Source organism: Bactrocera neohumeralis, chromosome 6 (assembly GCF_024586455.1).
Source record: "Bactrocera neohumeralis isolate Rockhampton chromosome 6, APGP_CSIRO_Bneo_wtdbg2-racon-allhic-juicebox.fasta_v2, whole genome shotgun sequence".
Taxonomy (NCBI): domain Eukaryota; kingdom Metazoa; phylum Arthropoda; class Insecta; order Diptera; family Tephritidae; genus Bactrocera; species Bactrocera neohumeralis.
The window spans coordinates 64,321,905-64,349,346 of NC_065923.1; positions in this window are offsets into that span (position 1 = coordinate 64,321,905).

A 27,442-nucleotide genomic window follows, 5' to 3' on the forward strand; every position below is an offset into this window, starting at 1 on the left:
GTTTATATCTGATCTTTATTTAACAATATTTTAATCTGTCCTCCGCAAACAGATGAGTAATACCTTCCTGCGTAAATAGAATGCTCATAATCGAATAATAGTTATATCATTGCTTAATACTTTTTTCCGTCCAAAGCATATTTATCTTTCTCGCTCTGTTTCTAAGGTCACGGAGATGTCAACATTATTTACACTGTTACTTCTGAATTTCTGAATGATAAATATTACAGACAATGAAAAAGAACAGTATTGCTTTACGCCTTCAAGGAAATTTTAACTAACTTGAAACGCTTATTTGGGGCAATAGAAAATACATGAAGATTAGCCGGCAGATAACACATTTACACAATCAGGCTTTCACAGAAAAAATGTATATATATAAATCTTGAAGTCCATATTAGTTTTGTTGAAAAATCTTAAGTCCCTACCAGCGTTGCAGCCAACTGACAGAGGTAATAGAAATATTTCAAAATGGTCAAATTACGCCTTATACCATAGCGGTAAAAGCGCATTTCAATTATTTGCGACATATCTGTTATCTAAACGCTTTCTTTGGAGTCACTTTAAGACCAGATAATTTCAATTGGAGAATTTTAGAAAAGATAACTAACGGGAAAATTGATCAAAGCATTATTTTACAAACCAATAATTCAGGCAGAAGGCAAGTGCACAACAAAATATTGAAGATCATACTCTGTTATTTATTTGGAACACAACTCTTCATATCGAAATCATTCTGTCACAGTCCCGAGAGAAAAATATTATTTTTCGAGCAAAAATCAGTGAAGCTACCTAGAAAGAACAGCGCGCACTAGAAAGTCCGCACAGGTAAGTAGAAGTTCAACAAGTTTGGTACGATTTAAAGGTCATGTGACAGCATACGGCTATAACCCGATCTTTGCAATACAATTTTTACGAATACGCTGAAAATTTTTATAAGAAAAGAATTCAATATTTTTTGAATAAGACGCAAGATCCATCTTCTCCGACAATAAAATCTAAAAGAAAAAAATTCATTCTACAAATTATTCTCCGTACAATGACCTACGGTAAAAAAATAATTACAAAAATAGAAGCGTTATTAAAATTATGTTCTTTTACCCAAAATTTTGGTCGCTTGTAGCCTGCCCATTTCATTCATTTTTTGATGAAAAAATGATGAAATAATTGGCACTGTAAGTTTTGCATAACTGCACAAAAAGCTTTTAAGTTTAAAAATCCGAAAATTCGAGTTCTAACTCAAGCAAATATGAAAATTATAGTTTGCTTCTAAAGATAAAATGATATAACTAAGTGAACTGATTGAACTAAGCGACTACACATTATGGGCTATAGCTTAAAAACTGTTTGACGTATAGATTTAATATTTTTAAACTATCCATACCTATGGGCGATTTTCTAGCATTTTTGAGTAGAAGGTTTTGACACAAGTCGGTGCGTAGAGATAAACCTTCAACGCACCTATCGCAACGAACGTATAACCATACTTTGCGACAGTCAAGCAACACTTAAAGCAATCTCTGTCACAAAGGTATAGCCGGGAATGAACTGGCTGATGAGCTCGCCCGTTCTGCAGCATATACTAACATGGTAGGTGCTAAACCTTTCATTGCGATTGATCCCCATACCATAACGGAGCTGCTCTGTAAGGATGAAGAAGTATACAGAGAGAGAGAGGTATTGGCGACAACTCCAAGGCATTAGCCATGTCAAGTCACTAATGAGGGGTTATAACCTCAGCAAGTTTACATATGCAATCAACCTCCCTACTTGACGCATTCTGCACTAGCCATTGCAAGCTGAAAAAGCACTTATACAACATGGGCTGTTTCTGCGACAGGGAGCCTGAAACTCCAGAACACCTACTAATTGACTGCATAGCAGTCTGCAGACGCAGGATAAAGACCGTGGGATCCATGTTTTCAAGTAGGGATCACATCGCCTCACTAGCAACTTGCAGCATATTGCACTTTATCAAGATGACCTAAGACCTAAGGTCGCGATACAATCTTCGTCTATCTATTTTATCTCATCTTTGTCATTAATATCGGTATTCTGCTTGAGACGATTGTCTCATGTCTCTAATTGTCACAATAGTAATTTAGTGACTCTGTTAGTCAGGAGCCTAATTTTGGTATACTACAGTATAGTAGTATACTGTATCTGTAAAACATTCTTCAGTTAAAACGATAATCACAGAATCACCGTACATACTTGGGGGGATCTGCATTGAAATAAGGCGTCACTTCGAAAGTTTCTATCAAAACTATTGACAAATAGGTGTTTTTTTCGAAGTGTGCTTTTCAATAAGGCAAGACGGAGTCGATTTTTTGGCAGCTGTTACTTGATATATACCCTATTTGGTTTGCCACTTCGTAATGGGAAGCCTTAATATGAAACAACGTTTCCAAAACGTGCACATTTATTACCAAAAATAATGAAATAATGATCGACATAATCGCCCAGTAAAATCGGTATTTCAAACGAACATAAATCGATTTCGGAACACGCTTACTCTAGTGGATAATGCGCATCCTTAGAGATGCCGATTGTGCGCACCGAAGCTGATATGCAGCAGACTATCAAAGAAGAATCGAATGAGTCGATGCGATTGGAGCTGTGCCCGCTTACCTTATGGAATACACTGGCCTACACACATTTTGGTGCCTAATATTTTATACCTGATTTTGGATGTATTTTGTGAGTTGATACGAGAAAACAAGTCACATTTTCCATATCAGCTCTTGTTCATAAGAAAGAAGAAAAAAACATCTAGTAGCGGGAATGTGGTTCATTTTACCTACTTTACCGACTACTGATGCGCACAGAGCTGCATTCGGAATGATCTGCGTTTGAAAGGGCCCAAAACGCGATGACCATCGATACCGATTTGCAAAAGAACAATTTTTTTCAGCGACAAAGTTCAACTTTGGTTAAATAGACCATTGTTAAGACTACGTCACATCCTGAAAAAGTCAGTGTTTGGTGTGCTCTATGGGCAGCAGGAATTATTGCTTCATATTCCTTTGAAAATGTAAAGAAATAAAATCAGAGTCATTGTGGAACGCAGCGCTATAATGCCATAACTAATGACTTTTTCGTGCCTGAATTGGAGAATATTGATGTGAACGGCCTTCGCTTGCACTTTGTTATACTCTCGCAACAAAGTTGCTAAGGAGAGTATTGTAGTTTCGTTCACATAACGGTTGTTTGTAAGTCCTAAAACTAAAGAGTCAGATATAGGGTTATATATACCAAAGTGATCAGGGTGACGAGTAGAGTTGAAATCCGGATGTCTGTATGTCCGTCCGTCCGTCTGTCCGTCCGTACGTGCAAGCTGTAACTTGAGTAAAAATTGAGATATCATGATGAAATTTGGTACACGTATTTCTTGGCTCCATAAGAAGGTTAAGTTCGAAGATGGGCAAACGGCCTACTGCCACGCCCACAAAATGGCAAAAACCGAAAACCTATAAAGTGTCATAACTAAGCCATAAATATTAATAATAATTAGGGAGGGGCATATTTGGACGTAATTTTTTTGGAAAAGTGGGCGTGGCCCCGCCACCTACTAAGTTTTTTGTACATATCTCGGAAACTACTATAGCTATGTCAACCAAACTCTATAGAGTCGTTTCCTTTAGGCATTTCCATATACAGTTCAAAAATGGAAGAAATCGGATAATAACCACGCCCACCTCCCATACAAAGGTTATGTCGAAAATCACTAAAAGTGCGTTAACCGACTAACAAAAAACGTCAGAAACACTAAATTTTACGGAAGAAATAGCAGAAAGAAGCTGCACCCAGGATTTTTTTAAATTGAAAATGGGCGTGGCGTCGCCCACTTATGAACCAAAAACCATATCTTAGGAAGTACTTGACCGATTTCAATGAACTTCAGTATATAATATTTTCTTAACACCCTGATGACATGTACGAAATATGGGTGAAATCGGTTCACAACCACGCCTTCTTCCAATATAACGCTATTTTGAATTCCATCTGATGCCTTCTCTGTATAATACGAGTATATACATTAGGAACCAATGATGATAGCGGAATAAAACTTTACACAAATACGGTATTTGAAAAATATGTAAATGACGGATAATGAATCGATTATAAATCAATAAAAAGACTTCGCCCTTTCTTACTTGTTTTTAGTTTTTTGTAAGCAAATTTATTAGCTTCCTTGTCGCGCGGTTCTATAATTTCCATATTTTGTAGAGGTTTTAAAGCGCTTATCTACGCTTTTAAGCCCGAGATGACTAAGGCTTTGGAAGAGAATATTCGGCGACCCTAATCGCTGCGAAAAGAGGTTAAAAATTGAGACTCTCGGGTGAAGTTCATACGAGCCAGCTGCGGCGATGACTTGCTCGAATTTTTTTAAAACATAACGGCAAACGCTAAATAAAACTTTATCTTAGCCACATCATCAAAATTTATGCGTTTTATTTCTCCTTGAACAAAACATCTCTTAAAAAACACCCTTTATTTAAAAATCTTCAATATTTTCTTCGTTTCACAATATTTTTAAAGCAGAAAAAGTTGTAGAAAAGATATGTCATATATTTTTTATTACAAACTCCACAACACCACCAACGCATCTGGGCAATCCCGCCTCCTAAGTCATAAGACAATGTGCACAATTTTATCGCAAATAATTTCATGTTTTCATGCAACAACTCAATTTGAGTGCACCATTACAGTCAGGCAAAGATGATGTTTACAGCAACTAATTTCATAGCAAGATGTCGACTCCGAGACGTACAGCGGCACAGCGAGCGAGCGGCAAGCACAAGCAAGTGTGCGACTCATGTGTGACCATGACTAAAAAATCAACATAAACACACATATTAAATGCGAACATTTATGCGCATGTGTGTGCGTCTGCCATAGTTTAAATGCATACATTCTATTTATCTGCAAGCAGCGAGATAGACAAACAGCAACATGACTTAAATGCTGAGATATGAATAAATGGTGTGGCGCGCTGTGACAGCTGGCATGGAATGGAGGGGAATGGACAAGAGTAGGTTGTCAGAAGGATGGAGTGCGAAGCTCGAAAACTAAAGCGCCGTTTGTGCAACAGGATGGCGGCTGGTTGAACGGCAGCGCGACTCGACAGCGGATGGTAGCTGCAACGCGTACATTTCTGCTCGACGTAGCAAATGCGAGCAAACGACTATGTATGTGTGTGTGTGTGTGCGCAGATAAAAATGAAAATGCGCAAGCCAATTACTAATTAGCGCCGTCAACCGAACATGATTGCTTGACAGCCGGCTAAATGTGCAGGCAATGTGACAGCCAACTACCGCTGGAATCGCAGCGATAAATAAGAATTGCGGCAACAAAAGTGCAGCAAAGTGCGGAAAATAAAAGCAAAGTATAATAAATTGATTATGAATAAGTTAGCTTATAGCGAGCAGTGGCTGCTGCAGCAGTTAAAGGCGGTAATATAAATGTGCTGCTGCAAAACGGCGATTAAATGATATGTCAGCAACATGCTACGTATTGTGTTAGCTATAGTTGTTGTTGCTTTTATACAATGTTATTGAAGGTACAAATATGCAAATATTTACTTTTATAAGTGGATTTACAGCAAATCGCATGTGAATGGGGCTGCGCATGCGCAACTGTCAATATAAGTAAGAATTACTGCTGACATTTCGAACTCTTTGCCATAATCGTCATAAATGAGTTGTAAGTAAACTGAAGGTTATACTAACAACTGAGTACTTAAGTAAGTACTTCAGGGTAATTCAATAAATGCAAAAGAGTCTTAAGTTGGCTTGCGAAGTCCAAAATGTAAATATCTCGGAACGGAAGTCGCTTTGATTTAAAAAAGCAAGGAAAATATACAAGAAATATGTGCGTATGGACTGACAAAAATACACATTTTTACGTATTTAAAAAAATATTTTTAATACCTTCAAAATAGGCTATTTTGGAGCTGTTGCCAGCATGTTCATATTTTATACGATCTCGGATCATTGCCTTCAGCGAATGCCTTTTAAGTGGCCAAGCGATGCCTCTCGTTTCGTCTTTGGCCAACTTGTATGTCCTAATCACACTTAAATCCAATTCAGTAAGGTGAAGGTCTTTCTCCTCTCAATTTGGTTGATAGTAAATTTTTCAGGTCTAAAGCTAGACTGATAAGTTCCAATCGGTTTGTTGACGGTGGGCTTCAGTCTTTCAAGTCATTGTCAGTTCTTCGCCGCCGTATTTGAAGAGCTCGGCTGGTGATTCATATCCCTGCCGCTTGTTGTTCTTTAAGCGGGTAATTGCTACTGGAATCTCATCATAATCGGGCCATCGTCATCGATTAGGAGAATGAGGTTTGCCATCTCCAGATGTCACACTTTCGTTGTAGTTCAGTAGACTGGAGAAGTGTTCGCTCCATAACTTCAATACATCAACCACTAGATCTTCCCTCCTTAACTCTCGGTATCTACCCCACCCCGCTCATGTTACGATCTATCGCACCATTGCAAGGTAGGATGTCTGCTTTTTCTCCACTGCGACACGAAAGTCGTCATCGTACCAGCTGTACGATGGTTTCACTTGCAGCTGTACGTTAAGGGTTTGAAGTACCGTCTCACAGTTTCCTTATACCAAGTTCTGATGAGTGCAATCAGAGAGCATGCATTTAGAGAGGTTTCGCTCTGTAGACTGAATTTTCCAACTGTTGTATTATTGATGCCTTCTTTGTCCACCCTGGGGTTAAAATCGCTAATCACAGTTTTTACAACGTTGCGGGCAGTTATTATAAGACCGCTCCAGCTGCACATAAAAGGTATCTTTGATCATATCGTTCTTCTTTTCCGTCGTGGCGTGGGCGCAAATCAGTGTTATGTTGAAAAATTTTGCTCTGGTGCGGATTGTGGCTAGACGCTCATCCACCGTGGTGAATGCCAGGACTCAGCGACGGAGTCTCTCTCTCCACCACGAATCCCTACCGAAATTGCGCTCCTTTATATAGCCGCTGTAGTAAATATCACAAGAACCTACTCGCCTCAGTCCTTGTCCCGTCGATCCTATTTCTTGGACAGCAGTGATGTCAGTATTTACTCTCGAGGACATCAACCAGCTGGGCATCGGTACCTTCCCAATTTAGAGGCCATTCCAGGTGAAAGCCCTAAAATTGGAGTTTATGTGTTTATGTTTGCTGAGGTTGTCATCAAAAGATGGGTCTTTCATCCGAGGCTGTTGTTTCTTTTTCATTGGAAGCAGTTTCTACGTGGCGGGTCTCACAACCAGCACGCAACCTCGCTAGGCGAGTAGTAAAAAGCTGCATTCATATCTGGCTGCTTGTTTCAAGAATGACGCCCGCTCTCAGCCACACCTCCGGTCAACAGGCGCTGCAATTAGACTTCAGCGAACCCATAAACCGAATATGTCGTAGTGCCTCCGCTGAAGCTTTCTCTCTTTCAAGCGTGACCCCAGGCTCCGCAAGTTTTGGCTACCGCATCTTGCACAAGGGCTCTTCACGTTTCCAGGGTTTTCGGCGAGGTCGCTGAATTAAAAAATGGGTATAGTTCTACAACTGTATCTGCTTGCCCAGAAGCATAACTATTCCCCATTACAACTAGCAATCTTTCTGCGAGCTCTGAATGCCTAAGGTGAAAAACTTTTGAAACCAAATCAAGAAGTGATAGTGGTTTGCGCAACATTTAATATACCAATTCGCATTTAGATTTAGAAAATGAAATTTAACTTTCGAATACATATAGAGAGAATAACCAATAAGAGTTTGAGACGAAATATAAACATCCAAAGAAGCTTTTATTTCGAAAGCAAATCACAGAGGTTAGAATCTTTAACAATCGTAAAAGCGCCGAAAGCACTGGAGAAAGATCTCAAGGTTCCAGTACGAACTTCGCTTAGGTCTGTGAAAAGACAGAATAGATGATCTGGGGCTTGACTTGAATTTGCTAGACAACTTTATATTGGATAGTCGAAAAAGTATTTTCGTATTTCTAATCAAACTTAAACTTATTATTTTTATATTCATACTAATAAATAAATAAACAAATATATACCATTTTGGTCGACAACTTTTTGCCATTTTTCTGCTAGAAACATTATTCCACCAGTGTAAAACTTTTATCAGTGTAAATCGAAATTTCCAGTACGGAAGCGAGCACACCATTGTTGCGCTACACGAGCTGATACAGCATCGTCTCCGTAAACTTCACAAATTTCATTGGTGGCTTGCGTGGCATTCTTCCCTTTTTTATACAAAAATTTCAAAATATAGCGAATTTCTTCATTATTTTCACTCATTTTTGAACAGCTGTAACTTTTTTTCAACTTCCCCGAATTTAATTTTTTTGGTTAAATGAAGCTTAAAATCACACCTTTCCAACACTATATGGGTATGACACAATGTGATTGATAGCACTTGAGATATACGACTGCAACGACATCTACTACCATGTTCTCACTTTCATAGTACTTTTAATTGGTTGAGAACTGCCACTATACAGGTCCAGAGTTCAGTATATTTTCCAATCGAAAGGAAAATATGTGACCTGGTCTACGGAAAGGGGCTTAGGTGTCAAAAAAAAGGAGAACAATTAATGAGATAACGAGAAACTGGCGATTATTTTTAACAGGTTTTCCCAGAAAACTAGTTTTCGCACGTTAGCTCCCTTTTCGTAGACCAGGTCACATATAGTTAATTTTAATATAAGTCCCCTGCTTAGTATAATATACCATATAGCTTCGGTGTAGCCGAAGTTAAGTTTTTTTCGTATTTCTTTAATTACACTACTCAGCAAACATGAGGGACAAATTTTCGGCTGATGTGTTAGGGGGGTATTCCCATGTAATCACTTCGAAAAATCGATTTTTTTTATATTTTGACAGTAAAACCTATTGAAAACATGCTGTGAAAAAGTCAGACCGAAATTCATAGTATTTAATAAGTTACAGCTCATAGTCGCCGACGTGTCGTAAGCGACTGTCTACCAGGTGCCATGACAGGTCTGCAGCTCTTAAAACATTAAACGCATTTTTCCCGAATCATCATTTTCTGAAACTATCATGGTCCTTAAAAAAAAGTATTCAACCGATTGCTTTAAAATTTACACATGTTCTTGTACTTATTTATAGTTATCGTCTCTACCAGAACTGTTTATTTTCGAAAATATTTTCATATTTTTTTTAAACGATTTTTAACAAAAAAAAACAAGATTTTTGTGACTTTTTTTTGAAGTTCGACATTTTTTTTTAATGAAATTGAGTATATTTGGTAGGGATGATAGCCGCAGAACTACTTATTATCCATTCGATTTTTTTATTTCAGACAACATGAACAACATGACCAGTGAACTACTTATTTTTGTTGGGGATTACTTTGATTTAAAAAAAAATATATTAAAAACGTAAAAAACGAGAAAAAAAATGTTTTTGTACATTTCAAAATACAAATAAAAATATATTAAAAAATTAAGATGATTGAATTTTGTTGTCGCATAAAAAAATTTTCCTAAAAAGTGGTAAAATGTAAGCGTTCAATGAGGGTACCCCCTTAAGAGGTTTTTGAGATATTTGAGGTGTCATTTTACAAAGCTTTAGTTCAAAAATTTTCAAATACGTATAGTTATTTTTGCAATTTTAGTAAGTAATGATGGCGGTTTGATCACAACACCCCCGGAATACAACACAAAAAATCCTACGTGCTAGGAAATGTTTACTATCATTTTCGGTTTTAGCAACCCAGAATTAGCAAGTGTTATTTGGTTAACAAAAGCAATAACAAGTTGCTTTTAGAGCTCTAATATCAATTAAAGCAGTCAATAGTAAGCAATGTATGTACAATTAAACCGTTGCCCGCAATCCAAAGTTCTTTAGCTTTAATTATCACACACCACACATTCTTCACCACCTACAACTTGTTTAATGAACAATTAACCACTGACAGCTGTTGACGCTTTGTTGTCGGTAGTGCTCACATGCAATCGATGGCAAAATACAGCTGCGATTACAACCCGTACACATAACCCAGTGTCACTTGTCAAGACTCAAGCGAAGAAGCTTCGCGAGGTGAAGGCTAATATCAAGCTGTAGAACACTTATAAGTGTATATATGTATGTGTGTGCCTTGCACGACAGCGCAAATAATAAAGTTAATTATTAATTAAGCATGAAATTAAATAATGCGCGCACGATTAGCTAAGCGCTCATTGTCTTGCGCTGGTATGCCGAATGCAGCAGTTAACACAAATATTTACAAGCAAGTACATGCAAGTACTTATGTACTTATAAGCGTTATGCAAGTGGTGGTTCTATTCTTTAGAGTGCTAAGATGAATATGCTTGTCATGCTAGAGTGCGACATAATAGATGGAATACATTGCTATAAGAGTACAGGTACTTTCAGGTTAGTGCAGACATGTAGAAAGGAAGGACGCGCGTTCAAACGCTCCTCTATAGTATTAAGTAATCATATGTGGCGCTGAAGTTCGTACTACAGGTTATGGTAAATCATTAACATTTCAGCGTTTCACCTTGAAATCGGAACTAAGATATGTAAGATATGAAGAGCATATGTGGTATGGTTTATATATATATGTATTAAAGCTGTCTTGTATCAATAACAAGAAATAACAAGAGAGTTTATTTCAGCTGCACCTAAGATATATTACCCTTTACAAGAACTTTTTTTTTGGCATAAAAGGTATAATCAGATCTTTATCTTGATTGTGTTCGATCAATTTGTGTGGCAGCTATATACTATAGTTGTTCAATCTCAGCAATATGTTCGGATATGTGCAAGTCGTCACCGCCTACCTGGTGGGATTTCGTTTTCTAAGATTACTTGACCAACTTTTCCATTGCTTGTTACTCTATACCAGGCACTGTCATATAGAGGGCTTCCCTTAGACTTCATTGGTATAGATATTCCACTTCTTGTTTTAAATAGCCTTTGAACTTCAAAAACTGATCGACTCTACAAAATAATCATATTTTCGAAAAGATTGCAACAACCCGTACTAAAGATACCCTATTCCCCCAGAGTCTTGTCTTGCCATTTTTAGACTTGTTCAAAGTCTCCTATGTAGTTATATCAATAAGATAATAAAAGGATTTCTCAAAACCAAACATAGTTTTATCTAATTAACTTGTTTATTAGCAGTTCAGTAGAGTCAGAATTATGATCACAAATCTCAACTTTTATTAAACAATAACAAGTAGTTTTCCGAGTTACTTAAAAAACGGTTCGTTGAGGTTTGCGTCGATCATGAAATATTGCCTATTTACATGTGAGGCTTTGGTCGAAATGTTGGGGTATAACTATTTATATTAAAAGATGGTGTGACTTGATCATTATTTCATTGTTCCACCGTTCGTATGAAGCATAAAGAACAATATTTTTTTCTGCTCAGATATATGTATATATTTGGGTAAAACTTATGTTAAACATGCTCTTGATGAGCGAAAGTGCCAAAAGTGGATGGTGCGATTTAAAAGTGGCGATTTTGGCTTGGAAGATTAAAAATTGCTTCCATTATTAGGTGAAGACTATTACCAAATGTAGAAGAGTTCATTGGTTAAATGCAGCCGAACGCAATCAAAAGTAGGTTCATTGGAACATATGGTACCAAAGAAATAGAAGCCAAGAAACGTTGAAACCCAATTTTGCCATGAAATCGGTTTTGGATCGAAATATGACCGGTGAAGACAAATAGATACATTACGAAATCTTCAAATACAAAAAATTATAATTTTAATCTGGGCAACAAGTCGAATGTCCAGCGTTCTACATTATAAGCTTAAGCCGCGCAAAAGCATTAATAGAGAATGCAGCCGACATGACATGTGTTCGAAGGTAAACAGCTACCTCTCCGACCTTTCTCGTTTCCTCACTGCACGAAACCTCACACTTTCCCCCACCGAATCCACAGCGACCGTATTTACAAGCTGGACGAAGGAGTATAGACTTGAGCTTAATATTGCAGTCGACGGCGTCAAAATTCCGACTGTCAATAATCCAAAGATTTTAGGTGTAACCTTCGACAGTCTATGCTCCTTCTCTCCCCACACGACCGCGATTATCGCCAAGGTACAGAGCCGCAACAAAATCCTCAAGTCGCTAGCCGGCAGCACATGGGGAAAAGACAAAGAAACGTTGTTGGCAACATACAAGGCAATCGGCCGGCCGGTCCTTAATTACGTAGCACCCATTTGGTCGCCTGGATGCAGTGGCACGCAGATGAGGAAACTTCAGACCTGTCAAAACACTGCACTCCGGACTACGACGGGATGTCTTTTGATGTCTCCCATAGAACACCTCCACAGTGAGACGCTTATGCTCCCAGTTAAGGAGCATAATGAACTCCTCTCCAAGCAGTTCCTGCTGGGATGTTTTCGCAGAAATTACCCTAGGAGCATCAAAAGGTCATTCCTTGACTACGTCGACGACGTCGTACAGTACGCCGACCGGACTTCGGACGCAACTGACTTTCGACAGGTACTGACCGCCATTCACAGCGGAGCCATCAACACCTTCACCGACTCCCTTCCCGTGAATGGCGTTCTTGGAGTCAAATCACCACCCATAGCAGACGAAGAGCTCCAGCTGCCGCGAGAAACACGAGTGACCCTAGCGCAACTTCGTTATGGACACTGTAGCAGGTTAAACTCTTACTTATCCAGAATAGACCCTGACATACCGAATGTATGTCCTGCATGCAACGAGTCTTCGCATGATACTGACCACCTCTTTGCATGCCCTACGAACCCTACTCATCTAACACCCTCCTCCCTTTGGTCCGACCCCGGCGAAACAGCACGTTTCTTGGGCCTTCCGTTAGATGACATGGACGACAACACAACTGACACTTTCCATCCTAACGGGGATTAGGTTTCCGTTAAAACAACAACAACAATGCTACCGACAACGACTCACCGAATTGAATTTGCGGAATTCGCAACTAAACATAAAGCAATAATTTTCCATCACGGCAGCCCTTGGTCTAGTGTTATAAGTCCAATTAAAACTATTTTCAGAACATTTATAGCCCAAAATTTGGGACCTCAAGTATGTTCAATAGAAGGCGCTGTTTCTTAAATTTTGTCCCGATTTGACACAAAAAGAAAATATTTTCAATATCTAAAAACTGTTACTGATTCGCAGAGCTTTTCGCTATGTCTAGGCACAAAATGCACTCCTTCAAATCGTTGCCATTTTTCAGATAACAACTAAAAAATTTTTTGGTTTAAGTCGAATTCTTGGCAATAGTCGACTACGTGTACTACGAGGACGCGCCAAGGGCATAGGTTTGAAAACTATTATCGTTTTGTTTTTTTTACAGCAAGTTTAAGTATTAATTATTGAAATAGAAAGCATTGTGCAAATATTATGTGTCCCGTTTTGTCATTCAATATAAAAATGTCCCGAAAATCGACAACGAAAGACACTTACCGACCCTTTACCAACCCCTCTAAGTAATTGTTCCGCATTGTCACAAAATGTAAAGAAATTATTTTGTTAAGTATGACATTGTCCTTCAAGGTAATGGCATGGCTAACATTCTGGGTAGCAATTAACTTTCTGTTTGCCCTTCATAGGATTATAGCTTTCTATTTCAAGATGAAGAGAGATCATATATAATTATGAAATATAAGGTTTTTGGCTGCATTTTTTGTATAAAAATGTATTGTAAATTAACTTTAAGTCAAAGCAGTATGAAGTAATACTCAAGCCCATCCATCAGTTTTGGATTTAAAATTTTTGTAGCACAAAATACTTAAGCTAAATTAACGAATAATAATTAACATTAACATCATTGAGATTTAACTTGCCAATAAGCCTAAATTAGCCATAAATAAACAGCATAAAAAATCGTGTATAATTAAAAAAATAGTATTTTTCCTATGTAGCATGCGTATTGGAAAATCATAAAGTTTTTAATCAAACATGCATAATTATTTGTAACTGCCAGCACAACGACAGCTACACTTGTCGTAACAGCCAATAAGTTGTGTTTTTTTACCCATTATCAGATTTTTTCTCATTTAATCGCGCTTTAAAAACCATTTTGAAACATGTTTAAACATTTGATGTCAGGCAACAACGGTTGTTTTATCCTTTTTTTCCAACAACAGCGCTCATTTTTACATACACACATATATATTTTAAAGCGAACAGCTGTTAGTATGTACATATAAGAGTGTGTGTATTTTATTGTATGGCCGTCCATCCTGTCTAATTTGTGCCGCCATTGATGCTATTTGCCGCCGCCATTATTGTCGCTTAATAAGCAATTAAGCGTTGGCAATTTGTAGTGATTCGTGCTTAGCAAACAGAATGGCGTCATAAAATTTTAATTACATTAGCTATTTGCACTAAGATGCGGCTAAAGCACCGCAACAGCACAGTAAACACAAACAAGCGGGAAAACACGAATTATATGCGGAAAAAATATATGCAAACTGTGAGTTATTAGAAATGACTGGCTTTTCTGTAATGATATGAAGGACTTAAGCAACGAACTCGTTTTACATTTAGTGCTTGTTGCGACAGTGAATATGAACGGTTTATGTAGGAAAATTAAATTTTGGCATAAAAAGTATTAAATTTTTAAGAAAATTTGTAGATTTATGGATTTTAGTGTAATAATGTTTCTTATTAATATATCAAATGTGCTTTATAAATAGATCAAATATTGGTATTTTGCTTTTTTGCAATTTTTACTCAATATTGGTCACAAAATAATACCAGAATTGGGTTAAAGTTAGAATTTTAGCCATTTTAGTAAAGAAATGGTTTCCACCTTTTATATACTCTGTCAAAAAAGTACCGGGAATTTATAAATAAAACGAAAATCTTTCAATCAACATTTCAAGCGATGCACATGTGCCAAGGCTTCTTCCAATCGTCAAAACATAACATTTTTTATAGGCACTTTCCGGGATGGCCTTCAGCTCTCGCGTCGAATTTGCTTTGATGTCTTCAGTTGTGTCGAAGCGTGCTCCCCGAAGTGGATATTTCAGTGTGGATAATAATAAAAAGTCACAGGGGGCCATAACAGGTGAATACGGTGCTTGCTCAATGATATTTGTTGAGTGTTTGACCAAAAATTCATTCACAATGATAGCTTTGTGCGATGGTGTGTTATCATGATGAAGAATCCACGAATTGTTGGCACACAAATTCGGACGTTTACGATGGATAGCGTCTCGTAAGCGCCTCATAGCACCAAGATAATACTCTTTGTTGACGGTTTGACCAGTTGGAACGTATTAATAGTGGACGACACCACGAATATCGAAGAAAACAATGAGCATTACCTTCACTTTCAATCGGCTTTGGCGTCGTTTTTTCGGCCTTGGTGCGCCTTTGGGCCGCCATTCGGAAGATTGCTGGTTCGTAAGTGTATCATATTCGTAGACCCATGTATCGTCACCAGTAATTATGCGTTCCATGATGGTGGGAGCCGAATTGCTTCGATCCAGCATGTCTGCAGCTACCTTCTCTCGATACCTTTTTTGAAGGAAATTCAGCTCTATCGGAACAAGTCTTGCAGCAACGCGTTGGATGCCCAATTTTTTCATGCAAAATCGTACGTACGCTCTCGTGTGACACCTCTAATTTATTGGCAATCTGTCTCATGCTCACATGGCTATTTTCGGCAACAACTTCCTTCACTTTTTTAACGTTATCATCGGTCACACTTGTTGAAGGCCGTCCAGAACGAGGTATGTCTTCGACGGTCTCCCGACCCTCCATGAATGCTCTGTGCCACTCGTAAGTGAGCGTTTTTGGTAGACAAGGTTCACCAAAAGCCTTCTGCAATATTTTCAATTTTCAACGAAAATTCGTTCGCTACACAAAATTTAACACAAATACGTTGATCAATATTTTCGGTCGTTCTAAAACAATGACAAATACTACTGAGGTCGATTGACATAAACAGCTGCTGTAAACACACTGGTTGACAGATCGCGCTAATTTTTGGTATCATAATTAAAAACAGTTGTACCAAACTAGGGAAAACAATTTAATTGTTTTCATATAAACGGGAGATTTAAATGAAGAATTCCCAATACTTTCTTGACAGGGTGTATATCTTGTAAAACAACTGAGAATTTCGGAGTATATATAAATGATTAAATGAAGTTTCACGCCAAAGCCGCTCAAAAATCAAGGTGACACTCATTGTTTTTTCGTTATTCGTGGCTAAGAGCTACATGAATTTGTTCCGGAGGGACGGACGGTCAATAAGGAGTTATATTTGGCCACATTGAGAATATCCTTCGAAAACGGCTGGAGTCGTGGAAGAACAATTTATAGATTTTACACGATAATAATGCATCATCGCATCGAGCGACGATTGTGACCAACTTTGAAGCCAAAAACGCAATGAATACCATCGATCAACCACGGTATTCACCAGATTTGGCTTTGCATGATATTTTGTTGTTCTCCAAATTGAAATTGCCACTCCGTGGAATCCGTTTTCAGTGGATCGAAGAGATAAAACAACGAACACGCTGAAGGACCTGAAGGCCATCCCAAAAAGTGCTTATGAAAAGAGTTTGGAGCATCGTGAAAAATCGTTGCCATAAATGTATTACATCTGGTGCAGATTAATTTAAAGGCGACAAAATAAATATTGATGAATAATTAAAAACTTTATTATTATTATTATTATTATTATCTACAATTTCCGGGCACTTTTTTACATTGTACCTAACTTTTCATAAAATTTAATTCTGAGTCGGTAAAACTCTCAAAGTCTTGTCTAAAAATATCTTAGACGAACATTACTGTGAAACCTCAGCGTCTTTCTTATATCAATTAAAAAAACATTTAACTCTATGAACTTCAAGAAAGAAGCACTAATGCAAATGAGAAAGATCAATAGTATCGCATGGTGAAAAATTGTCTACTCCTCTAAGAGGAACTACCTCATTGAGGTAATGTTAGTGTTAGTGTTATGTTGAAGAACTTCGCTTTGATGCGGATTGTGGCTAGACGTTCACTGGGGTACTCGGCGACGGAGTCTCTCTCCCACCACGAATCCCACACTAAATTTGCGCTCCTTTATATGGCCACTGTAGTAAATGCCACAAGGACCTACTCGCCTCAGTCCTTGTCCCGTCCATCGCATTTATTGGACGGCGGTGATGTCAGCCTTCGCTCTAACAAGGACATCAACAAGCTGGGCAGCGGCACCTGTCCAATTAAAGGACCGGACATTCCAGGTTTAAAGGGGTCTCTCATCCGAGGCTGTCGTTTAGTTTTCATTGGTACTGTTTTTTACGTAGCGGGTCCCAAACCCAGCGCTCAACAATGTGGAGGGGATGTTTTGCCTTCTCACTTTAGCACGCCTTCAAACGCATGTTCTTAGGCTGCCCAGAGGATACTTGGTCAAGGACCGGAAGTCGGGAGCTACTTGAGCCATATGTGAAAGCTAAGCGATCAGAGTACTTGCCTCACTTGCGTGAACTTCTACACATGACTCCATACATAGGAAATACTACACTGCGGTAATTGAAAGACTTTTCCTGACATTTCTTTGAAATTAATTTATGAAAAAATCGATAGCTCTAATCTATGTAAATCGATATTTTTCTGTTTGTCGAATTTGTATTGTAATCGATATTTTATATTTTCTGAGCTAATTATTTCCGTATAATCGAAAAATCGATATATTTAAACATATCGATAAATTTTGTATATCGATATTAGTATATATTTTCCCAACACTAGCCCAACTCATTTTAAAACTGATTTCCGCTTTAAAATGAGGCTAAATATTATTTCCTTTAATTAATTTCCCAACAATACCAAAATGGGAAAGACTTTCCATAGCTTCTTCTCTTCTTCGATGCTATCAAAGTTTTCAAAATTTGTTATTCACATAATGTCGAAAGATTGACATATTTTTACCCATTTTGTAAATCGATATAAATTTACGTTGTCCCATATCTAACAAAAATATTCCTTGTGATTTAGTGTTCATTGCTGAACCGAAACAAAAAGCTCTTAGACTAAAACTATTGCCCAAAAATCTCGAAAAAGTAAGCCCTTTTTATAGCTTCGTATACTTCTGGATCTCCTTTATATGGTTGGACTCCTTATTTGTGCAATTACATCCCATACTATCTATCTCTCGGTGTTTGAGGTTAAGAACTCGTTGGATTCTAACAAATCTCTTTCATTTGCTTTGCATTGCCTTCCTTCAAAACTCTTTCTCATGTCTTGTTGAGAACATTTTTCTTCTCATAAACCGCACTAAGCTTCCACTTTATTCGCGAACATGATTCCCACCACTTTTACCAGCGTCTGCTCTCCACCTTATCAACCACAAGCAATAACAAATTTTACTTAAGCTTCTGTCGCTACATAAAATTTAATTTTATGCCACACTATTGATACCGCAAAGTACTCGAGTTATTAACGCAGCTGATAAATCCGCAATCTAGACTGATTTTAGTACGAATTTCGTTAAGAGCACGCAAACTATATTTTAACCTCCAATGCCGCGACATACATGCACACACGACACAATCAAGCAACTTAATGGCAATGGAGTGTCAGACATTGTTGCTGCGCAACAAAAATGTCGCGCAACATTGTTGCTAATCAGCTCATATGCCAAGAATTACGAGTGCAAAGGTACTTTGTGACAAAATGCCGCAGTAACATACAGGCGCACATGACGCTGATGAGACAGAAAGGTGTGAGCTGCGTAGAAGCTGGCGACTGAAGGCTTTGCAGTAGTAAAAGTGAGGTTAGTCACACTGCCTAACTAGCGGCAAGGGATTAGTTTTTTGTGCGTACATTGAAAATATTGCTTTAAAAATATGCCGACACTCACACATATGTGCAAACATACAAATTTAGGTAGGAATTTGCGTGTAAATGCGAAATTGTTTTCATGCGTCGCTCATAAAAATACCTAATCCTGCCCACAAAACATGCATTAGCGTTATGGCTATAACCACAAAATCAACAAGTCAGTTGATTGAAACGACGACAGGAGTGGAAAAGAGCAACAACTGCTTGATATTACCCACACCAGCGGTAAAAAACCAACTTGAGTGTAAAAAAGTGCTACTTTCGTAATACAAGTAGATTAAGTTCAGTACCTTTTCGCTTGGTTTTGACAAAAGTGTCCACTTTGTTTGGGTTTTGAATGACTCTCGAAGATTTTTAACTTTTTAAATTTTGACATAAAAATTTCCGGTTGTTTTGCATTTGCACTAAAATAAGCGATTACTTCTCGTCGAGAGAAAATATAAATAAATAATTTCTATCCATATGACCCTCATTTATCACTTAGCTTCGATGATCGTAACCTTATTTTCGAAAAGTTTAGACGAAAGTCTACTTCAGTTCGTTAGAAAAAGATTGATGAGCGATTTCGCCTAAAAGATATGAGTTGAAGTATCAGTCAGACTGCAGATTACCCTTCAGCCACATTAATGGTTTCAGAACAACAAAAGCTCTCAGTGGAACTACAGGGTGTATCTTTGCACAATCAGCCCACAGCTTAAAATAGTCGCTACAGACTTCGACGCACTAAATCGTAAATGCATATTTCAGACCACTGACCCCCCTGACTCATGAAATCTACATATGGAACAGCCAAAACGGCAGGTTTCCTTTGAAAACTTAATGAATATATTTACTTTAAATCTTCGTTGTTTTTTCTTTATGATTTAAAACAATTTTTGAAAAAATAAAAAAAGGATATTAGAGGAGGAAGAGGGTATATAAAGTCAACTAAAACGCGAGTCGGTTCTACATTACTGGAATTGACCAGACCAAGTGCTATTATTTCGACGTTTTAAGCACACTTATTTTATTGTCTCTGCAGAATATCAAGCAGAAGAGTTCCCACAGCATTCTCTTGATTCATGTTGGCATTGAGTCCGAAGTCTGAGTCTGGAGGAATTTTCTTACTAAATATTCGATAAAGGCCTCCGGCCGGTTCTACGGCATGGAACAGGAAATCCCAGAACACCAGAAATTTGCAGAAGCAGGCTTAGGACTCTAGGTTCCATATACGTGCACAAGGACCACATCACCTCAGCCGCGCCCTGCAAGCTCCTGGAATTGTTCAGAATGCTGGACCTTGGTGATCATATATGTCCCAGTACAAAACCTCAATCTTTACTATCCTATCTATCTATCTATCTATCTATACGTTGGTATTTCATATTAATCAGTTGCAATACGGGCCCCAGTTGATGCCATTTTCGGACGTATAACAACCTTCGGACCCTATTTAAAGGAAATCGACCGTTGTCCCAGGGTTATGGAATGAAAATTGAGCCACCATCGCAGTGTGGAGCCACTATCGCGGTGGAGAGGAGAATATGTAAATCTAGTTTGCATAATAAAGCACACTTTTTTGTGCCCCCTAATATCTTAGGTATTATTATATAATACTGCATTCTATTTTCCACATATCCTTATTTTTAGGTTAAAGATTTTCAAGAACAGCATGAGATTTCAACACTTTCTTGGGAGGGAAATAGTCCCGATTTAAATCGTATAGAAAATCTTTGTGGAAAATTTTACTAGATTTCAAGACACAATGGCGTTCCGGAAAACGATATAGCTAATGAAATAATCAAAAGAAATACGCAAGTCTCCAAAACCGATATATGATGAAATTTTAGACTATCCGCCCTTATTTAGAATACGGCTTAGAAATGTAGTGGCTTAGCAGTTCAAGGAACTAAATGAAGTATCAGAATTAGATGTCAAGTATATACTAAACTTCGCAGAAAGACTTGACGTCCAGCACGATATAAACTTCAGCTCGTATTAATAAGGTACGTACATCTTGCATTACAAAGGACCTCCTGCCGGACCATTTATAGTGTGACAGCCTGACAGCGTAACCTAAGCCAACCTATATATCCTACTTAGAGGAGTCCTCAATTACACGATTTCCTAAAACCGAAAAGCCCACGTGACAAACACGAATACAATTCACCAAATTTATTCATGAAAAAATATTTTAGCTCACCATATATAGTGATTCTACACTCAATTGAGCCGGAATGCTGTCAAACAACTTGTTCAACGATATTTCAATCAAGCAAATATTTCCTCTATTACTCCGGTGACAATTGCAATTTTCCACTCGAACAAAATTAAAATAGATTTTTAAATGCTAAAATCGCGCGCACAATACACACCTAACACAGAAACTATTACACAGAACACGGGCGCACACAGCACGTGAGAGAAGCAATAAGAAAAAAAATCTGAAATTTTCTGAAATCAATCACTCGACTCAAGCATTGCAGCAGGCAATGCCCATAAATGCAAAAGCCAAAACCGAAATTGAACGCAACCAAAAGTAAACAACTTATGATGGAAAGACGACGAAGAGCGGAGAGCGAAACACTGAAACTGAAATGAGTTTTAAGAAGCAAAAAAGCCAGAAAAAAGAAAATGAGAAGCAGCAATAATATTAAACAGTAGCAGTAGCGTTATTGCTTTGGAAAATTGCAACGAAATTGAGAAAAAAAAATTGCATAAAAAACAATAAAAACAACAACTAGAAGAAATAATCAACAAAGTAAACGAAAACAGCAAAGTTTGCTCTGGATTAAGATTAGACATTTGACAAGGCAACGGACAGCAGCGAACAAACAAACGAATTAGGTGGCTGTAAGGCATACGACGAGGCCAATGGACGGACAGACGACAGGCGGACAGCTAAACTGTTAGGTGCTGAGGTGAGCCTGCAAGCTGATAGAACAACAACTAAAGCCACTACCGGTAGCACTGCTTGAGGCACTTGCTGGGGCGCTACATGAAAACAAAAAACAAACAGCAAAAGCTAAAAGGATGGATAGCTAGCTGAGCTGGCTGCTTGTTGCACGGACGTGTGTCAGACGGATGGCTCTAAGACAGGAGTGTAATACTTGCGGAGCGTAAGAAAAAAAGTTGCAGATTAGCGCTGAGTGACGACAGGCGCGTTGACGTTGCAGACAGCCAGAAGTAGGCAAGTATATTTGCAACAGCAAGGCGGCAATTGAGTTGCGTGGCTGCAGGCAGCTCGTTCTTGCCACTCACTTACTTACGGACGTACGGTGTCGGGATATACAGCCACCGCTGCTACCGGTTGATAGTGGAGCCCTGTTGCTCACTGTGGCACAGCGTGGTAATCAATAACTTAAATTACAAAGTAATTGCTACGGCATTTGCGGCATTGCGTGCGTGGCATGCCAACGCTGTGGATAAAAACTCACACTGATATTATGAAAAAGTGTAAAAAAAATACAGTTCTTGCTTTAAAAACAGTAGCAAACGGTTAGACAGTTGGTGGAGCTAACAGCCGCAGATCAGCTGGATAAGGTGGTGCGAGGCTGTGCCACTGTTGGCGCGGCATACAAGTTTTTTTTGCGTTAACAACCATGCACAATGTTAAGCCGAGTTCATCTTCTCACTTTCTGATAGCTTCATAACTTTGGCCAATAAATGAGGAGCTTAAAGCTTTTTAAAGCTCCCAAAAGCTTTGGGATTGTAGTGGAATATTTTATATAAAGCTATACAGCCGTTCGCAATTTTTTTTGATTATCCAAAACTAAAAAGCTTTGAAACTCCTAAAAGCTTTTAAATTGTAAGCAAACATTTCAAATGAAAAATGCATAACCTTTCATCAAAGCTCACTAATCAGCTAAATGTAAGTGAAAGCTTCAAGTAAGTGCGCAAAGCTTTAAGCAAATTCAGAAACACTAGTAAAATATCTTGCTTTAAGGAAAAGCTCTACGTCCTTTCTCAACGTTCTTACTCCAAAGCTCAGTGAAGCGTATACAGTAACATTAAAAACGAGCTTTTTGTGCTTGAAAGCGTTAAGTTACCGATTAGTCCATCATTACATTGCATTATATAATATTGGGTACTTTCCAAGGCTTATTCTGTTTATTTCCTTTAAATGAGCACTTACCTGTTAATACAATATAGCTTTTAATGCTAATATCAGCAGATCTTCAACTTTTGACAAAATCTTTAAAATATGGATAAAATTGAACGACTTAACCTACAGATCAGCAATGGGTTCATACTTATGGTCTCGTTTCCTTATCCCACGGACTTTGCGCATCAAAGTCAAGTGTTGCCAAATTCTGCCTAAAACGCTTCAACATTGTGATATTAGTCTAGATGGTTTAGGATTGATTCACTCAGTATATAGTAAAGCTTATCTTAATAGGTATGTGGCTCAATCTACTGAATGTAGCTCAATTTAATATCAACACCTTCCTGTAGCAAAAGCTTACTCTGCTTAGATATTTTCTTTGGACGATAAGGTCTAATTTGGAACAATAAGGTTTCGAAACTTAGGCACTTCTTACATGAATCAGAATCTAGTATCCTTTCATCGAATTAGAAGTCACATTATAAGCATTACCCTAAAAATTACAAGAAACCACAATTTTTTCTAAACCGAAGCACAAAAATCACCTCCACATTTTTTGTTGCATGCACCAACTGTAAGTTTGGATAAGCAAGTGACTTGAGAACTTGAGCGCAGCAGCAGTTTGGTGGCACGTCAACACAGTTGGGTGTATGCTGACAGCATGAAATGACTGTGGCAACAACTGTGGCGATATCGGGGCAAACAGGTAGAGGAGATTGCTGGTTAGTCAGCCACGCAAAAAAATCCTATATTACATTACAACGGCAAGAACAAAAGCAACAATTACACGGCCAACAGATTAGAGCGAACAGTAGCCGAATAAGACAGCACGACAGCCTGTTAGCCTGTTAGCCGCCGCAGCAACCGCGTGTACTTGCAACTTAGGCATGTTACATTTTGACGATAATGATGATGGACAGATTGGTACCAAAGTCGCTCGCACTCAGTGGCTGCGCTGATGGATTTCTTGCGCTTAGCCGTAGCAATAATAGCGCCAGAGATGGTTTAAGGTCATCACTTAGCTTGGCATGGCAGTATGGACTTTGCGCTCCAGCAGTGCGGCAACGGTACAGCAATGTGAAAATCGCTTGCGTATTCTAGACGCGCACCAGCAATTCGTCATTGAATTAAAATGTCTGCTGGCTTAAGACCAACTGCAGTGAGACGTTGATGGCAAAGAAAAAACATGTGAAATAACAGGATTATAACAGTCGCAGCTTTGCTGAAGTAATCAAAAAGTGAGCTGAAGAAGTATTTGCAGTAGTAATAATGCCAGAAATGGTGGCAGAGTTTCAGGAAAAGAAAGTCAGAGTAATGGGATAGAATTTGTAATGCTGGAGCTAGGTGCTGCTAAATCAAAAACAAAATAAAAATCAGAGCATTAGAAATCATACAACTCAAGTAAAACTTTATTTCTCGTCAAAGGTTCGTGCAAACAATATTGTTGCAATTATTTCATATCATGTAGGAAGTTAATTGAACGTTACAGTAGCACGATTAGAGGCGAGTTCAAGCTATTGGAGTCGTTATAACTGCCTACACTTTGATTGTCCAAGAGACACAATTTTTTCCAAACTTTTCGATATATGATTTCTTCACTTCATAATAGGAAGTAAATTGTGTGATTCAGAATCGACGGAAGAAATGATGTTCTAAAACAAATGCAAATGAAATTCGACAGGCAAGAATTTATGCTGCTAGTCAGCTGGCTCGCCAAGGCATGACCAAGTCAGTTCCTAACGTTCAATGGGAGGCGTCCTTTCTGAACAGTTGTGTTTGTGCAAAGGAGGAAAAGCTATAGCTATGAGGTCCACTATCATATCACTTATCAAGTAGATTAAAATAAAGTTAAGTTCAAGAATAGCTTCCGCTTGGAAGCATTATTACAACTAGCGTCAGCAACATCGTAAATTTCCAGTAGCACAAATAAGAGAATATCGCTCGCATGCATGAAATCGACGCTATTGTATTTTATGGAAGCGAAATATGGAACTCCATCAATCGCGGACTCCAATCCTTCATCAACAAGTGCCTATGAATCATCAGCAGAATATTCTGACCCAACTTACAAGCTATTAAGGACTATGGAGTCCAATGTACGAAGAGATCGTCCGACATATATGCCATATTCTAAGGAAGAGTCAAGATAGCATAAAGAGAAAAGCAGAAGTTGCGGCAAAGCGAAATTAATATGGAAAGGGTTGGTACTGAGAAAATACCACAGCCCTCAATCGTGGGAGATGGCACGGCTTTGTGGTGCTTCAAAGAGGATTAGCAAGGAGAAAACGAAAATAAAAACTGAAATATAGTGTATAAAGCGGAGCGAACTTAGTTCACTGAAATATGAATCAAGTATCATTTGAGTAAAAAAATATTTGAATACTAGTATATTTGAAGCTCAATTTTGTAAAGCAAAAGGATTGTATATATACTCAAACAGCTTAGAAAAGAATGACTCATATCGAATAATTTTCAAAGAACAGTGAACTGTAATCCCTAAGAGCAGCGCTAAGTACTGTATCGACAGTTTCAGAGTACCCTTGACCTCACCTTGTATACTCGTATTCAACTGCTATGAATATAAAAAATGTCGATCTGGTTATATGTTCGTTTATGCAGAAAGCTCTGATCATAAGCAGTACATGATGTATTTTGCTTTGCCATTATTCTCGACACTTTTGATCGCCTTTTTACCCCTTTTAGTATAATATTAAAATATTCCAACACCATAATTGCACGAGAGGTGCTCTAAGAAAGTGCCTGCATGTTTCCACCTCACCATTTTCCATAAAACTTTGACAACTTACGTCCGCAAAGAATTTAACTTACAGAAAGGATGCCTATCGGATAATGTCCACTAAGAGTTAGTACGATTTTGGTACGACAAACTTTGCTAAGATCAAGTAGTTTAGTAGATCTCCTGCGTTCTAGTCCAAGATCTTGCAGTGGCGCAGAAGCTGGTCGTCGATCAACGCCTGCTAAGCATCACGCGACCCATAAGCTATGTGCTAGAATGAATATGACAGCGGAAAACAAATCCGTTTCCACTTCGATGTGAGCTCGACAAGGATGCCCTTCTTACTAGCTTTCCTGTTTCAAGAAAACGCTATAGATGTCCAGTTGCCTAAACTTAAGCTTGAAGTAGAGCTCTCTACAGAGCCTCATTGCTTCGACCTATCTGTGAGTTCACTACGTCTCTTCACTATCGATATCTTCTCGTCCAAATATCACTTACCAATATGGGAGCTGAGCAAATGCTACCAGGAGTGTTCCCTGTGATACAGATACATTGACTAAGTGTTTCGTGGATGCAGTTGAAGGAGGCCAGCGTGAAACTCAGACCTACTACTACCAAAAATGTATTACATATACTGACAACCCGTTCTACATATAGGTATCTTGAAATTCGTTCACTTTATAGATCTAATAATTTGCCGAACATTTATGTAAATAAATACATCTCTGCTGACAATTTCCAGGGTAGATGAAGGCAAAATCACGGGGTGTTTAGAAAATCTTTAAACATACGGAATACCAGTGCTCTCAGGTACGCCAGGGTCTTCTGGTTAAGACGTAAGAACGAAATGAAACTAACGATAAATATAGGTTGTACAAGCTTGTAGATAACTTGACTGGCGCTGAGAAAGCACCATATATGACAAAACTTTTTTATATAAGCACCCAGTCTATCGAAGCCTGATTTAAGGAGTTCGCATCCTAAACCTTAGTATCGCCTAGTAGTAGCTACTATATATTTATTAAAGCGATGCTTTATCCTGCACTAATATATAGCCATTCGGCATTTAGCTGCAGCAACGCCCGTGTTGCCACTTAACGTGATCAAACACATTCTTCCGCCCATCGTCACACCCCCTCTCACTTATCAAGCCAACACGCCTTCATTCGTCGCGAAACAACTCAATTTCATGCGATCGCCGAGGGAATTAAGAGGCATCCCAATGCAACGTTAATACCATAAAGCAACGCCTAATACAAATCTGCCACACAGCTCATTAGCAAAACACATTCCAAGCGGTTGCACGCAGCTATATACAAACATACACACGCTGCAGTGGCACTTAAAGATATACCGAGCGTGCTGCGGTATATTTCATGAGGCGTAATTGTGTGTAAACATGAAATGAAGACATTTGCAACACGACACACATACAAACATGTGCTGTGGACTCGTAAGTATGTATGTGCTTATACATATGTATGTGTCTATGCATTTCTGTGCCGCGGAGGAATGTTAAATAACCGATATATGGCCAACAGCAGGCGATAGAAAAGCAACAACAACAATAGAAAACAACAACAAGAGGAACAACAACACATAAAATAACAACAACAATAATGAAACTGACAGCAACAACAATATGAATAATAAAAAACTACAACAACAACAATACCACCAACAACAGCTGTAACAACAAATGGCATAAAAGAAATCACAAATCAGAAAAATGTGGCAGCATGCGCAGTTAAGTTGCACATTTTGCATTTTTTACAACGCCTTAAAGCCGGCCTGCAACGTCG